At 33.7% G+C, this 16,651-nt stretch overlaps 1 pseudogene; it reads left to right on the top strand.

Annotated features, from left to right (window-relative positions):
- The first annotated feature begins 362 nt into the window (after positions 1-362).
- The window catches only part of LOC109060239, a 38,171-nt pseudogene continuing 21,882 nt past the window's right edge, over positions 363-16,651 (top strand).

Here is a 16,651-nt window from a genome sequence, read left to right as displayed (position 1 = left end):
GTGCTCCATCCTGTTCTTATTGATCATAAACAATAATTTGAGTCATGAATAATCTATCCACTCACAAGAGTTTTAATCTGGAGTATAAAACATGCATGTGGGCAGTTTATAATACTATAAATTTCCCAGGGTCAATCTATCTATATCTATATCTATATAAAATATTATAGATGTGTGTTTTTTAGATGAATTTTTTTTATATAATTATTTACTTAATTGTTGATGTCAGCCTTTCCACGTATAAATAAATTTAATTGTTTACGGCTTATATGGTTATGACACATTGGGTACAGAAAGCAGCCTTTTGGTGAAATGACCCCTAGCGCTGAATCTACTAAATTTCGTGATGACGTCACGGGGGACGGCTCAGTTTCGATGTTTTGTGAGCACCAATCAGAGCGCAGAAAAAACCCGGAACTTCTGAGAGTGTAAGAAAGAGCGCCTGCATTCAATTTGAAAAGAACGAACAACATCAGGTATGCAATGTTTCTATATTTATACCTTCTTCTGTATCGCATTTTAAAAGATTTTGTAAATGGTAACTGTATCATGAAGTTGTATAGGCTGTAGCCTACTTTACAGTCTGGTTTTAATCTCAAAAACACATGACAACAGAAGTGTAACGTTACTTCTACAACTTTCTTGTGTTCAGTCATCAGAATTTTTTTGAGTAGCCTAATTCAAATATGTCATACTTAATATGCAATCCCCTGCGTTTAGTCGTGAGTTTATGAAAATCGTCTGTCTTTGCGTTCAGTATGGTGACCTCGTAGGTTTGTGTATAACTTTGAAAATAGTTATACAAAAATAGGATCCAAAATTCTGTTTTTGATCTTCTGTAATTTTTGAAAGTTTTAACAAACATAAAAGTAGCAGTAGCAACACTAGTCACTCACTGCCTGTTGACATTAAAGAGTTTTTAAGAATTAAAAAGGAATTCATTGTTAATCAACTAAAAAGCAAGTAAAGCTACTTATTTATTTAACCCTCAGGTTCTGTTTAGGATTTAAGAGACCCTTAAAGTGAAGTGTGTTTATATGTATACTAAAGACAGATACTTGATACTTTTATGAATTGTAAGAGCTGATTATTAACAACATTCCATACTCCATGAGATCATATTTCATTGACTAAAAATAGATTACTTGTAAGTCTACTTCTAGTCTCAGAGACCCCATATATTAAACAAGAAATAGGCCTAATTTTTTTTAATTATTATTTTATATATATATATATATGCCTCGTTGCTGGGTTCAAACTGAGCCCAAAATGAATAATTTAGTATAGTATTACTTAGGCTACTGTTTATATGCTATATAATCCCACAGTGATCAAAAACCTAGAAATCTATTAGTAAAATTGTGATTTCTTGGGCCTGCAAAAATCATGGAAATGACTAAAGTCATGGAAATTTCTATAGGGAATCTAGCCTAAATGTTTATGCTTTTGCTCAGCTCTGAAATATTTAATCAGCTAGCTGTTGAATAAACTAAAATAACAAAACTATAAACTAAAGCTAATAAATAAAAATGAATTTTAAAAAGAATTATATATATATATATATATATATATATATTTAGTTTTGAAATGTTTATATTTATATATTATTTATATATATATATTTAAAATAATAATATAAAGTTAAATAATGTTAAATATATTTAAAAATATAAAAAGTGAAATCTAATTCAAAATATTAACAAAAACAATAATATTATTTCAGTTATAATGGCACTGCAGATATTACCAAAACCATCAGAGCAATAAAAGTGAGTGGGAATATTTTATATTTATTTGCAGGTGTTACCCAACACCTTTACATTTAGATACAAGAGTGTTTGTAAAGAAAACCAGGGTTTGTCTGTGTAATGTTGCATATGTATGCATAACACATTATCCTGAACAAAAGAAAGTGGTCTTGTTTAATATATGCGATGAGTTATGCAAACAAACCCTGCCAGTTGCTCCATATTTAGTCTTTTTAACTAGGTACTCCTGACCCCAGTCCTCCTCAGCTGGCTTTTAATTGGCTTCACTGGGCCTAAAATGCTGCAATATTTCTCGAAATTGACTGCTTATTTGAGTGTCGAGAGTGATGCAATTTACAGTAAGTTGCTGGTAAAAATGGACCGTGGCTTCAGACGCAGCACTTAGCAGAGGCTGCATGGGGCACGCGCAACTTCAGGGAATTCATTTCACATTTGCTCTGGTTTTATGGAGGTTTTGTACAAACAAGGGGACTGGCCACACCACAAAGGCAGATGGGATGGGATTTTTTTTGCTGCATTCGCTCCTCGTGGATACCCGTATGCGCACCTCTCGGTCTTTTCGGGTTGATCGGGCTGCCTTGTTTACAGTGTGTTATAGAAGGGCTGACGCCAGCCTCCCTCATGAGGGAACAAGGGTTAATTGCTGTTAAAGTGTTGGTCTCGTTCCTCTTTCTGGCCCTGATGCTCCATTAGAGCTGACACTAATGAGGCAGTGCAGAGAGGACACCCCAGAGTCGAGGGACAGCACCACCGGCTGGGGGAGGGAGTCATGATGGAGAGACTTTACTTAGCTGAGAGAGAAAGCATGTACTAAGTCATAGATCAAGAGTGTGTGTTGTTCAGTGTTGTTGGGATGTGTGTAGGTTTGGCTTCTCTTAATTGGTGGCTTATCCTCTGCATATGTTGTTTGTTTGTCATTACGAATTCATAGGGGACTGGATTGCTGGTCGTCCCTCATACTTGGTCTGTGGAGCCAATGGCATTTACTTAGTTATTGCAGCATATTGATTGTAATTTACAAATGTCAAAATATGGATTTTCCACACCCTAATAATAGAAATGATAAAATTGACTAAATACTTACTTTTGTAAAAAAAAAAAAAAAAAAATAAGTAATTTTGTTAAAAAAATTGATTAATTGATTATTGATTAGTTGTGTGGATGATATATGTTCATTTAATATTTTACATATTTTCATTTTTTATTTTAATAAGTACTACATAGAATTATATAGGTTGTATCAAAAACAATGAATAAAAGTAAAAAACATTTTATCAAATTATGAATTATAAAAAATACTAATATAAGCAAACTCAATGAAAGAAATAAGGCTGAAATAATAAAAAAAATATTATTTAAAAAAATCATTATTTTTAATGTATTGTAATTTCTTTATATATGAATATAATGAATTTGATAAAAAAAATATCTAATTAACTTTTTTTATATTAAATTATAAATTACTTAAAAATATGAATATGAGCAAACTGAAAGATAAGGATGAAATAATTTTAGAAAATCATTTAATATTTTCCATTTATTTTATATTAATTCTATTTAAGAACTATAAAGAATTCTATAAATTGTATCATCAACAATTTATAAAAAATATTATTAAATTACTTTATTAACTTATGAATTATTAAAATACAAATGTTATTATATATAAAATATGTAATGTTATATGTGAAAATATGCACATTACAATGTATTGTGTGTGTGTGTGTGTATATTTACACACACAAATTAATATATAATCATTTGATAAAATCAGAAAAGGCTATTATTTTATATAGTACAAGTAAAATAATAATAATAATTGAACTTCAGATTTTTTGTATTTTTTAATGTGTAGTTTTCTTTGATGTTTAGTACAAGTAAAGTTTAAAATAATAATAATTGTTTTTTATGTATTTTATTTGTCATCATTAAATTGTTGTAGTGGTCAACTAGTGATTTTGATGTCTTTTTAACAGTGATTTACTGTTTGTAGGAAGTAATACTGATCTGGATTCAGCACCCTCAGCTGGTCGGTCATGAGTTTTGCTTCGAGTCCGTTCACCCCCATGGGCATTCGCAGCATTCAGGAGCAGCGGGACCGCTGGGAGAGGAAGAGGAGCCGCACGGCCCGCGAGCTAGTCCAGAGTGAACAAAGCTACTGCAAACAGCTGGATCTAATCGTCACGGTTAGTCTCTCAACAGGCCAAACATTACACAAACACCCATGGGCTGCGTTGGTCAATCTTGTATCAAACAATATGCTGATGGAGAAACAAGTGTCAGGGCTGGATTCAGTCATAGAAACAGAAAAACGTGTTGATAATTAGAATATTCTAATTAATACAAATCTGAAATTCTAATTATCTTAGCTTTATATTTTAAACAGTTTCAAAAGGTATTCCGTTTATTGAGTGGTCCTTAACACCATCACAAGGCTATTCTTTTGAAATTCATGGTTTATAACCTGTTCAAGGCTTTTATTTCACAGCTAATTAGTTTTACCTTTAAGATCGCTGAGATTTCCGTGTCATTTCTGTGCGTATTTTGTTGTATATCAAAACTGGCATTTGAACTTGAAAAGCTAACATGGTGAACTCACACATCGGTCACATTGTTTTTGAATGCCGCAGCTAATTAAACGTTAAAACGCAACTTATTTTCAGAAACCCCGTCACCTCCCGGCTCTGGTGAAGCTGTGTTAGACATGCGGCTCATTTTAACCCGCTGGAAGTAATTGAGATGTCATTGCTGCAAAATGCTTAGCTCTTCACAGATTTGTTCTCACTTCGTCTCAAGGGTGTGTGACGAGAGGTGACACTCTCGGTAAGATGAAGAGTCATGTACGAGTGGCGTCTGAAAATTAAATTTTCTCTCCAGTGGTGACACTTTTCTCCAGTACTTTGTGGAGATCTTGAAGGCCAAAGGAACCCTCAGGCAGGACATTAGAGAAAGCATCTTCAGTTCAATTAAATCCATTCATTTAATAAACCAGTAAGTATCCTTTAAATAATTAAGTGAATATTCGCACTCAGGGGAGAGAGACGGCTGAGGGTGGCTGGCTTTGATATCGTTTAAAAAGGACGAGAGGGTAGGGGAGTATTAATTGGGGTCTAACAGGAGAATCAAGTTTGAGAACTTGGAGATTGCCTGGTGTGCCTTATCTCATGTTATTCTCTTTAATTGGATTGCGAATCGATGCAGATGCTGGATTTAGGCTTACAGCTGCACTTTCTTCAGAGTATTTTACATTATCCCTCTATGCTTACCATCACAGGTAATGGCGGCCTGTTCATAATGGCTGCTTTTGTGTTGATGAAAATAAGCTTTTTGCAATCGCTGATGTTTTAAACATGCATTTTTAATGAAAGGGTTCATTATCGTGCGTTCATTACTGATACTCACAGTCTTTCCTCCTGAGCTACTGTAGCAGATTCTCCAGTTATAGACATCAGGCTTTTCAATACAAGGTTTAAAGTCAGATTTTATCCGGTAAGATCTTTGAGATGAGGAGGGTTGGAGGGGAATAAGGTTGTTATAGAATACCAAAATTTCAGAAGCTGCAATGTACTGTATGTGCTTATTCAAAGCAGGACAGGGCATTTAAGCTTTATGTCAGTATTTTAGGAACAAACCCATAACCTTGGCATTTTAAACAAAATGCTAAATAGGAAATTTAGGTACAAAAATGCTATTAAGTAATATTATTGTTTTTTATTGTTTTTATAGTTTTGTTGTTTGTGATAATGTTATTTTTTTTTTTTTTTTGTTTTTTTTTTATTTATGATATTAAAGTTTTTTTTTTATAGTCTGTATTTATCAGGAAATAAGTTTTCACAATGATGTCCGTTCTTTTTTGGGACCAATATTCATTGAGTAATATTGACAGCATAGACCGCAGCAGGTCTGTTGAGCTGTATTTCTATCTAAAATTTTGATACAAATCCTTTTTGTTTTTGTCCGACCCGTTTACATTCTCTTAAGACAAAAAAAAAAAAAAAATACACCAAGAAATGCTTTTGAACATGAACCAGTGTTGTTATTGTTAAACTTTTAAAAATTGTTTTTTGGTGACTGAAATAAAGCTTAAATAAAATATAAATATTAGATGAAAAAAAATAAAATAAATAAAAAATATTGCTTTGGTAAAAAACTGAAATAAGTTCAAGTTCTATAATTACTAAAACTAAAATAAAAATGAGTTAACATTAATGTATTTGTCAGATGTTTTTATCCAAAGCGAATCGCATTGTATTTAATAAAATATTAAGGGGAAAAAAATTATAAATGCATATAAAAAGGCCTTAAACTTATATAGATAAAAGCTATATATAAAAGCTTGTTATAAAACTGATAGTTCCGGTCCTTGATTCTGATTGGTTGAGCCTCGTACACTACACTACAAACATACACCTTTGTTTACTTCTGTGTGTTGCTTGTTTGGTGGCAGAATATTGTTATTATTTATATCATTACACTTTATGTGCTCCGTTTTATTCTGTGAAACCTTGCTACGTATATGGAATAACTGTTTTATAAAAGCAATAAGCCCCGTGAAGCTGTGGTTTACGGTGAATTTATAACAGCTAAGGGGGTTTCCGCTTCGCGTTGTGCCTAACAACGCCCCTTAGGTGTTATAAATTCACTGTAAAAAACGGCTTCACAGGGCTTTATTGCTTTATTCTAACTAGTATAAATAATGATAATATAACATGAGTCCTTGTTAGGCATGGATTCATATACTTGAATTATACTAAAGTGTTTTAAATTTTATTAGCAACTTCGAACTGAAATACTAACACTTTTGACAAGGGCAGGGATTGGAACAATGAGAGATAATTGTGTCGTCAGGTAAAAAAAAGAATGGATAAGTCATTTTAGATGTGTAGATGCACAGTATAGTCAATAATAGCATGAATTTCAATAATAATAATTTGTAAAAAAAAAGTAAACGGAGTTCATTTTAATTCCATGATGACTTTAATAATGTCTGTTTTGTTTTTTAAACCAGTGGTAGAGTGGTCATGGTAAGTCTTGAAACCCAGCTGTGACTCTTCTGCATACAGATGATTAGACACTCTGCTTGAGGGGCCTTTATGGCAGCTTGAGCAAATGAAAGTCAGAGCCGCTGGAAACAAGGTGCAGAAGATTAAATAATACATCAACAAAATACAACAAAAACTGGCCTGAGGAGCAGTTGGCATTGATCTGCCCATGCAGGCTGGTCAGACTGACAACATATTAACTCACAGGTGTCAAAAAGGCTGTTCTTTTTAATTTTAACTGAGGCTATCTATGGCACAGAGCTCTCGTGAAGCGCTTTGTGTTTTGATGTACCACATCTGAAAGCAGAAGCAGAAGGCCTCTACTAATGTACAATAGCCTGCAAGGATTGATCAGGTTGTTACATATATCAAACACCGCTCACCTGCACTGAGGAGCAATGATCTCTCTCTATTGCAAGCTTGAAGGTCTTAATAAAAGCCTTTTATTAAGACCTTCAAGCTTGCAATAGAGAGATCATTGCTCCTAAGTGCAGGTGAGCGGTGTTTGATATATGTAACAACCTGATCAATCTTACAAGGTTTACCTGACGAGCTCGGAGAGACATTTGCTAACAGTAAAAACCTAGTGAGGAGATTTCATTAATCCTGAATTGGCCGAAGTTCCCATTTGAGTTACTGCCGTGTGGTTTCATTGTGTACATATTTCGAATTACCAAATTACTGGAAGGGGACTGCCTTTTAGGGCTTTATCCAGGCCCTGTTGATTGAGGATCCTAAAATTGTCTGAATAATGAATCACCGTGGGTCTCCGAGGCTCCCATCAATGCCTGATTGACGGGCCTCTCTACAAACAGAGGCTGAATGAAGATGGAGGGCTGAATTTCAGAGCCTGATGTGTTGGATAAATCGGTGCTCGGTTACCATATATCATCATTAGAATTGGTTATTGAAGTGCTGGGTGAAGCGTAATGGCAGTCTCTCAATTTAGATCTGTGAACAGACAGCAGTGGCTGACTAATTAAAACGAATAAAGTGCTTGCGTACTCCAAAACCACATCGTTATCAGAAAGCTTCTTCAGATGCATGTTGATATCTGCGCTGGCTGCTGAAGGTTATTTGAATCCTTAGCTGAAATCATCACTTTTTATCTTGGAGTAGTTGAAACACAGAAAAAAAATAGTATTAATCTGAATTTGTAAAAAATTGGTGTTTTTATGATTTTTTTATTAGGCATTGAAGTTTTTTACCTTTTTATGATTAGGCCACAAAATCATTTACTTATTATCATGTCTTTCAAAACGTATTTGACTTTCTTTATTCTGTGAAATGAAAAAGAAGATATTTAGTAGGCTGTCCAAGCTGCTCTTTTCCATACAATGAGAATGAATTGTGACCAGTGTTTGGGTAAGTAACTTTTAAAAGTAATTCGTTACAGTATTGCTTTACACCATTAAAAAGGTAACTAATTGCGTAACTTAGTTATTTTTTATGAAAAGTAAAGTATTATGTTACTTTTGCATTACTTTTTGCCGCCTGAGCTGAACAAAAAACTCAAAAGTTATATTTTTGGCAACTGTAAAAGCCTTCTCCCACCAAAAGTGAAATTAAGTGCCTGAAGGAAGTGCCTCAACCTCTGCACCTCACTCCCAGTTTCTCTCAACACTGGAACAGGAGAGGTGTCAGTGAATAAATGCGAAAACAAAGTAACTTGCATTATTTATTTAAAAAAGTAACTCGTTACTTTTAAAAAAATTTTGAAGTAATGCGTTACTTTTCTAGTTACTTTAGTAAAAGTAATCTGATTACATTGCTTGTTGCTTGTAATGCATTACCCCCAAAACTGGTGGTGACCACAGCTACCAGTTTCATAGCAATATGTTTTTGGTAAATAATAACTTTTTGGACTCTTTTTCACACAAACTTGCATATTCTATGGCATTAGAACCACTACTTTAATGGTGATTTTTGTTCTTTGTGGAGCTTGACTGCTCCTTGTCACCATCCTCTTGTGTTGTATGGAAAAGAGCAGCCTGAACGTTTTTCAAAACTTCTCCTTTTGTGTTCCACAGAAGAAACCAAGTCATGCATGTTTATAACAACATGAGGATGGATATTCTTTTTTTAATTTATTTTATTTGTACATTTTATGCATTTGGCAGAATAAAATTTTAAATGAGAAAATTAATTTTATTATGTTTGATTTTATTTTGTTTTACATTTTATACAAAATTAAATTTTGAATTTCTGATTTATTATTTAATATTATTATGTTATACGGTCTTATGATTTTTGGGATATTTGGAGTGATTAGATGACCCGAGGACAATGCAAACCAATCATTCCCAGTTTTCAATAAAAACCTTCAAAATGATGGCAGCCTCAAAGGTGACAGTAATGCGACAATATTCTTAGAAATATAAAAATATCTGTCAGCTACTGTATAAGTTTAAAAGAATAGCATGCAGTTGGTTTGAAGTTCAATCTTTGTACATCACATGATACTCTTGGGTGGGTAAAAGACTTAAATACCGTATTCATTAAACGCTGCTGAAGAAGCAAACAAACAAACAAACAAAACTTTAATATATTGTCACGCCGCTGCCATTCATCAGAATTATGGCTGTTTATCTGATGAGGGGAGTAAGGCAATAGTGGGAAGAACCCAATTATCCTAGAATACACAGAATACAACAGTGATCACCAACTTGAAAGGGCTGTCACTTCAGTAGCACAAAATCAAAAACGTATTGGAGAGATAAATATTCTGAACGAGTGTGTCTAGGGGGTTTCTTAATGAGGGTAAATTTGGTGTGGAAATAGATCAAATAGTATCCGATATGAAGGAAGAGGGTCCTTGTTGCTTATGAAGGGAGGAGGCAGTCTCCTTACAAACCGAATGATGCTTTTGGGTCCTGTACGTATTTGTGTTTTTACGAGTGTTTGTGTTGCTGCTAACTATTCATTGACGATAATTAGTATTCCTTGGTTCTCGCTTCCAGCAAATGAAGCCACATAGGCCTCCATTGTTTGGTTGAGTCTGTGCCCAGCCCAGATGTCGCAACCACTAAGAATTAATGTAGATTAACGTGACACAGGAGGAATGCTAATGTTATCTTTGTCATCTTCCTGATGGCCAGAGAATTTAATTGCCCTAAAAAAAAAAGAGCATAAAAAATGTAAGTCATAATTTCATATTTATCATAATAGCCTCTGGCTGTGAGGAGGAAAAAGGAAACACTATTTTTCCCGCCCTTTGCCCTCGTTAGAACTCTCTCGGCTGATCTAGCATCTCCTGATTACGAACAGAGGATACCTTGGCTTGCAACTTCATTAAAATCTATTTAAATCAACTTCAGCCGCAAAATACTCCTTCTTCCAGCTGCAGCATGTAAAAAACACGAAGTCTCAGGGAACATCATTAGGGAGTGTGTGTGTGTGTGTCCGTACCTGTATTTCTGTTCGGTCTAAGCAGTATGTATGCGCGATAGCTACCTCGCCTAGTTTGGATAATAAGCTCCTCCACAAGTGTCAACACCCTCACCCTTGAATTATACCCATGTCACCCTAATGTGCCTGACAGCTTGAGCACCAGCTCTCCCATTCCTCTTGAACACCTTGTTTTGTTCCTGGTTTTGCAATGAGTGCGTTCCTGCTACAAAGCACCGCACGCTTGCCCTTGGGCGCTAGCCTCAGCACCCTTGTCTCAAGTAAGTATGTCACCCACAGGGAGGGGCCCTCGGATGACACCACACAAATCGGACTAAAAACACTTCCTTTTGCAAATATAACTGCCTCTGAACTAACCCCCCTCATTATTTGTGACAAGAAGTGCCTTGATTTCCAAAACAGTATCAGGGTTATCATTGCGTTTGGAGTGCAGTGGCAAGACTGCAGGGTAGGGTAACGTGAAAGAGTTAACTGTACTAAATTGTTGACAGTATGATGGTTCGAAAGTATGATTAAAGATGTAATTGTGCATTTGCATGACAGGAAAAATTAATTTAGGCTAAAATTAATAAAAAAAATAATGGATTATAATATTAATTGTATTATTTAATGAATGAATGCATTTTTTTAGTAATTAATATATACAATATATTGTATAAAAATGTTTTTTCCAATTTTTATATTCCAATTATATATATATATATATATATATATATATATATATATATATATAGATATATATATATCATGGAAAAATATTTATATTTATATAGAAAAAAAATTTCATGAATTATTTTCTATATATATATATATATATATATATATATATAAAAATTGGAAAAACATTTATATACACACACGCACTTTTCAATAAAAAATTGTTTGTGTATTACTACTAGTTACTATTGAATGCATTATTTAATTGATTTATTAATGTTTGTGTGTTTGCTTGTATTTATATAAAATAAGTATTTCTAAATAAAATATTTCAAACATTTATTTATCATATATTTATTTTATTGTTATTGAGCTTATTTTAATTTAGTATAATGAATGAATTTATTAATTAATAAATATAGAATATTTTAATTAAAAAAATATTTATTTTTCTGTATTTCATATAAATAGTTACATATTTATTGATTTTAATTTATAGTACATTTGAGGTTTGATAAATTTAATGAAGTCTGATTAAATTACGCTGCATAAAGCGAATAATATTTTTACTTCTTACTTGTTTTTAACAGGACCCTACTCACTCATCTAGAACTGGGGAGGTTTGGCGTCGGGTTTGAGGAGTTCTGCACTCATCTGCAGTTGTATAATACTTATGTTGACAACATTCAGACAGCTAAAAAAGTCCTCATGGTAAGTTGAAGTTAAATGTTTTACATGTTAAATTTGGCCCCTTTTCACTTCTGTTCACATGCTCTGCATTTTGCATTGTCAGCCGTATTTACAAGTTTAACTCTTTATTAGGGTTGGGAATCGTTAGAAATTTTCCAATTCCAATTCCGGTTCCATTAAAATCATTAAACAACTATTAAAAAAATAGTGGTAAGGAAAAATACACAATACTCAACTACTCAATGCTCAATACTGTTTATTACTTACTGTCAACTTAATTTAAAGGTTGGCAATGTCAAAATTCAACATATATATTACAGTATACAAATTTTCTGTAGTGTTGCTGGTAGTAAGTAATGTTGAGTAATGCTAGTCCATCAATCAGCATGTTCTTCAAAGTTGATGTTTTTTACACTATGTATTTTGCTTTGGTAAGCTGGTCGGGCCAAAGTCTCTTAGTCCCTTGAGTTGTTCATTTCCCTAAATTAATGAAATATAAACTGTTATACTTATAACCATGTATACACACACTCCATAAAGCCCCTATTTTACAAATAATAATGCAGTCAGGAGATGGTGTGATGCAATGAGTGGTTTTCACATTTTTAAACATTTAAATTGCATGAAAATAAATATTTTCTATCACTTTGTTTATCACTCTTGAAATGACCTGTACACTAAATAATCTAACCCTCATACTTGCATAACAATAGCAGTCTATTTATTTAGTTATCACTCTTGAAATGACCTGCACACTAAATAATCTAACCCTCATACTTTAATGTAAATTTAGTTGTGTTTGGTGCTGCGCGCTGCCGGTACATGTACAGTCAGACAAAACGACGTGCACAGTTATCAAAGGCGCGAGTGCGCGTACAGTCGTTGGAAACGTGTTCGGCAGTTAAAGACATGACGCGGCACGCGTGTCTATGGAGTGTACGTTATTAGAAACAGCTCGGCGTTTCTGTTATTTGGTTTGTGACATCATTTACAGGAAACGCTGAATCATCAGAACACCAGCGCAAGGCTGCTCACAGTACTTGGTCACGTGTCGCACCAGAACCGTTTTCAGAACCGAAACTTAGAAATTACTCACGGTTCCGGTTCTCTTCAAAAAACAGAACCGGTTCTGAATAAGAACCGGTTCTCGGTTCCCAAGCCTACTCTTTATATTGTATGGTCTTGAGTAATGCCTGCGTGAACATGGCTGTAGATTAAAACGAATATTATTACATTTCACTGATTGTCACTTTTCCTCTCTTTTGAATATGATTTGAAAGTTACTAAATCAAACGGTTGCTGGTATTGTTTTTTTTGTGAGTAAATGCCTTCTTTTACCTGGATAGAGGTCACCTACTTACACAAAACCTGGTGGCTGCATCTATCGATATGAAATCATGAATATGTATTTGAAATAGATCTATGGTAATGTGCAGGATTGACAGAATGTCATGCTCTACTTCTAATTTGTCCAAACCTATTAAATCATTGTACAACTCCTCCTCTGTGGCACCTTTTTTGCCTTGTGGGGGAAATAAAGAAGAGAAGACACAATGTTGGGTCAGTAACTCAAAGATCTCCGTTCAGAATGATTGACATTTGGAACAGTGAAAAAAAAAATGGAGTCACCTACCTGATTAAGGCTTATGGATGACACTCTGTGCAAACAGATCTCTCCAGGCAAAGCCCAGCGGTACCATTAGGTCCAACACTACCATCTCATTACGCCTGACTTAAGTGGGCAGCCTCCATCAGTCGGCCGGAAAAAAGTGCTAATTAGCTCCTCCCTCGGCAAGGCACCTGTACCCAAGTGTATGGATGACTGATTCCTTGTTAGACTAAATCAGTTAGCGGTTAAAGAATCATCGGCTAATGCTAATTTCTGTATGCTGTGTGATTACGGTGAACTGAGGGGGCATTGTAATGTGTTTCGTGCTATGCCAGTAATTGTGTCTAATACTGAATATATGTTTGAGAGTTAGCCTCAAAGCAAAGCTCTTCCAAGCTGCATGCTAACGTCTGGTTTTATTTATCTGAGGGGAAGCCTGGCGCCTCACAGATATTAATGTCGTAATTAAGAGGAGGAATGTGTCTGAGGCCAATTGACTGATTCTCATTGATTGCAGACTGAGCTGTTTAAGTTAGCATTGATTCCTCCGCTTGGCTGAGACATAGCTGTAATTGCTGGAACATGGGCTGGTGTGTTTGCCATGTCACATGATTCAAAACATGGCTTGTTTGTCCTTCAAAATCCATTGTCCCATGAAGCTGATTAAGAGAATAGCAATCTAGACCAAGATCTCAACGTTTTCCCAACCAGTGACTCTTTACATATTGTTTATACATGTTAATTTGACATTTTTAATTTCCTTTTTAGTACAATCTTCAGCCTTGACAGAACATACAGTATAAGGAAGTTTGGTGCAATAATAAATTGAATATATAATAATGTGACACTTCAATCTGTTACAAAATAGCTAGATAGTTTTGAATGACTTTAGGAATGCACAATATATCTATACCAGGGGTCGGCAACCTTTTGGGCATAAAGTGCCCATTTTAATTTTTCTGGTTAATCAGTGTGCCAATGAGGGGTTGGCATTCTTTTGGGTATTTTTTTGCTGTTTTTATGGTTTACATAATATATTTTTACATTTTCAGATAAAAATCTGTATTTTTTATTTATTTATTTGCTTTTGTTGGTGTAAATGTTTAACAATGCTACATTTATTTGATCAAATATAAATTAATCAAGTATATGAAATATTATTACAATTTAATCTAATTCTATTTTAAGATTAAATATAAAAATGTTCTATTTTTAATAGGAATCTTTAATAAATGGAAAAGTCAAATGAAAACAACCATTGTAATCTTTAAAAATACTAATAAGCAACTCTTAAAATTAATATTTTTTCATGCTGTACATTGCTTAAATTCACACAATGTTTTTTTTTTAATTCAGACCAAATGTATTAATTTTATTAAAAATTATATTGTTTTTAATAATAAGATTTTAATGTTTAATATAGTTGTGATGACTTGCCTGTTATTTCTAAAATGTAGAAAGCTCTGGCTTTGACAGGATTCATTGAGGTTTTTTTGTTTTTGGCTATCCTGAATGAAGGATTCATCTCACAGCCTGTCCGATATGCGGTAAATTAATGTTGGTGTATTTCTCAGATGGAGACCCCAGCTGCTTCAGCCATAAATGTTAGCTGAGCAGGTGTTGTACACGGTGTTTGCCGTTTGAAGATGATGGATTGTTTCTTGTACTTGATATGTTTATTTATTATTTACTTAGCGAAGAAAAGTAGCACCGACCTATGTTTTTCTCAGAGGGAAGCACAATTCAAAACCAATTTTTACATAAAGTAGTGATATTTTGCCATGCTAATGCAGACTCTGTTATTAGCCTGACTTGGTATGTGTTAATGTATATTTAATAATGAAACCAGGGTTGCTCTATTCAGAAGTTGTGATAAGAGACGACAGAGATGTCTCGTCTCATTGTGTGTCCACATGCATCATCTACGGAGGTGATACTGTTGGTGTTAAACAGTGTTATCACTAGCTCTATCAAATGTGCTCTACTGTTGTATTTAAGTTGTTTTCGTAGACACAAATCTTTGATTTATGGTTCATTTCCATCTCAGGTTCAGGTGAAGAAAAGCAAAGCCTTCAGACGGTTTAAAAAGCTCCAGGAGTCGAGGCCCGAGTTCAATCAGCAGAAACTTGAGAACTTGCTAACACTTCCTCTTCAGCGCATCCAGCAGTAAGTCCTCAAGTACACGTGTGACAGTATTTGAACTTTAAAGTCAACGGTTATTGGTTATCAGCAGATATTATTATTATTATTATTATTATTATTGTTTTTGTTTTTTCGGTTATTGGCCAATATTGGATATTTAATTGTGCATGCTCATTTACACTACATTTATATTAAAATCACTTTTGCTATCATCTAGTGCTTATTTAATAATATTTGTGTGAAATAATATCCATTTTCTAAAAATACACGTGTGTGTGTGTGTGTGTGTGTGTGTGTGTGTGTGTGTGTGTGTGTGTGTGTGTGTGTGTGTGTGTGATTGATATTTATACAAAGTAATGTAAAATTTTAAAATCGACCATTTATCAGTTTTTGGCCGATATTAGAGGTTTGGTTATTTATTTATTTATTTATTTATTTATTTATTGGTTATCTTCCAAAATTAGAGTTTTTATTATGTTATTTTTTTAACGGTTATCAGTTGAATTAGAATATTTAATTGTGCATGCTCATTTCTTAAAATGTGCTAATAATTTAACAGTCAAATGTACTCTTTAGCAAATAATCAAAATGAATTTAAATTTTACATTTTATGCATTATAATGTTATATCATTACAATTTACTTGTTGCATTTAAAGTTATGATTCTTAGTTTTCAGTGTTTTTTTATTCTTATTATTTATATAATTTAAGTAATTTCTTTTCAATTTAAAACATTTTTATCAGCTTGTTGTTGTTATGGGAAATAATTCTTATATTGGTGCATCCCTAGCTGAAAAGGAAAATCATTTCATATTAGGTTTTTGTTTTGTAGACGTAGACATGTAATAAAGTGTTTGTGAAAACTTTATTACTTATTTTTATTATATATTTATACTCTATCCATTTGATGATGGTAGTGGTGCATAAATGACACACTTCACCTAAAGAAATTTTGAATTTGTGCTGTTTAATGAACTCCTCAACCTCTTATTGCAATTGACGTGCAAAGTTTTCTTCAAATCTCATTAAATGTCAGAGTACCACAGTCATTGAATTTTCAAGTAAATGAGATGGATTGGTCAGTGGATTTTTTTTGTGTGTGTATTTAAAGTTTAAACCATCTGCTTTGGTGGAGAGATTACGGGATCGACAGCATCAACACGATGGCAGCATTGAAATGCAGTCAGTTCTTGATGGGAATGTAAAGCGTTTTGGTTATGCATCAGTATCTTCTGACACAGGCCACTCTACTTCACAGTCTTCTGCTCAGCTGTCAAATCACTCTACAACTTCATTTTGTTGATCGCACTATGTGGATTTACTTTCAAGACGGA

This window comes from Cyprinus carpio, chromosome A4 (assembly GCF_018340385.1).
Source record: "Cyprinus carpio isolate SPL01 chromosome A4, ASM1834038v1, whole genome shotgun sequence".
NCBI classification, from domain to species: domain Eukaryota; kingdom Metazoa; phylum Chordata; class Actinopteri; order Cypriniformes; family Cyprinidae; genus Cyprinus; species Cyprinus carpio.
This window is presented reverse-complemented; position numbering and strand designations above follow the sequence as displayed.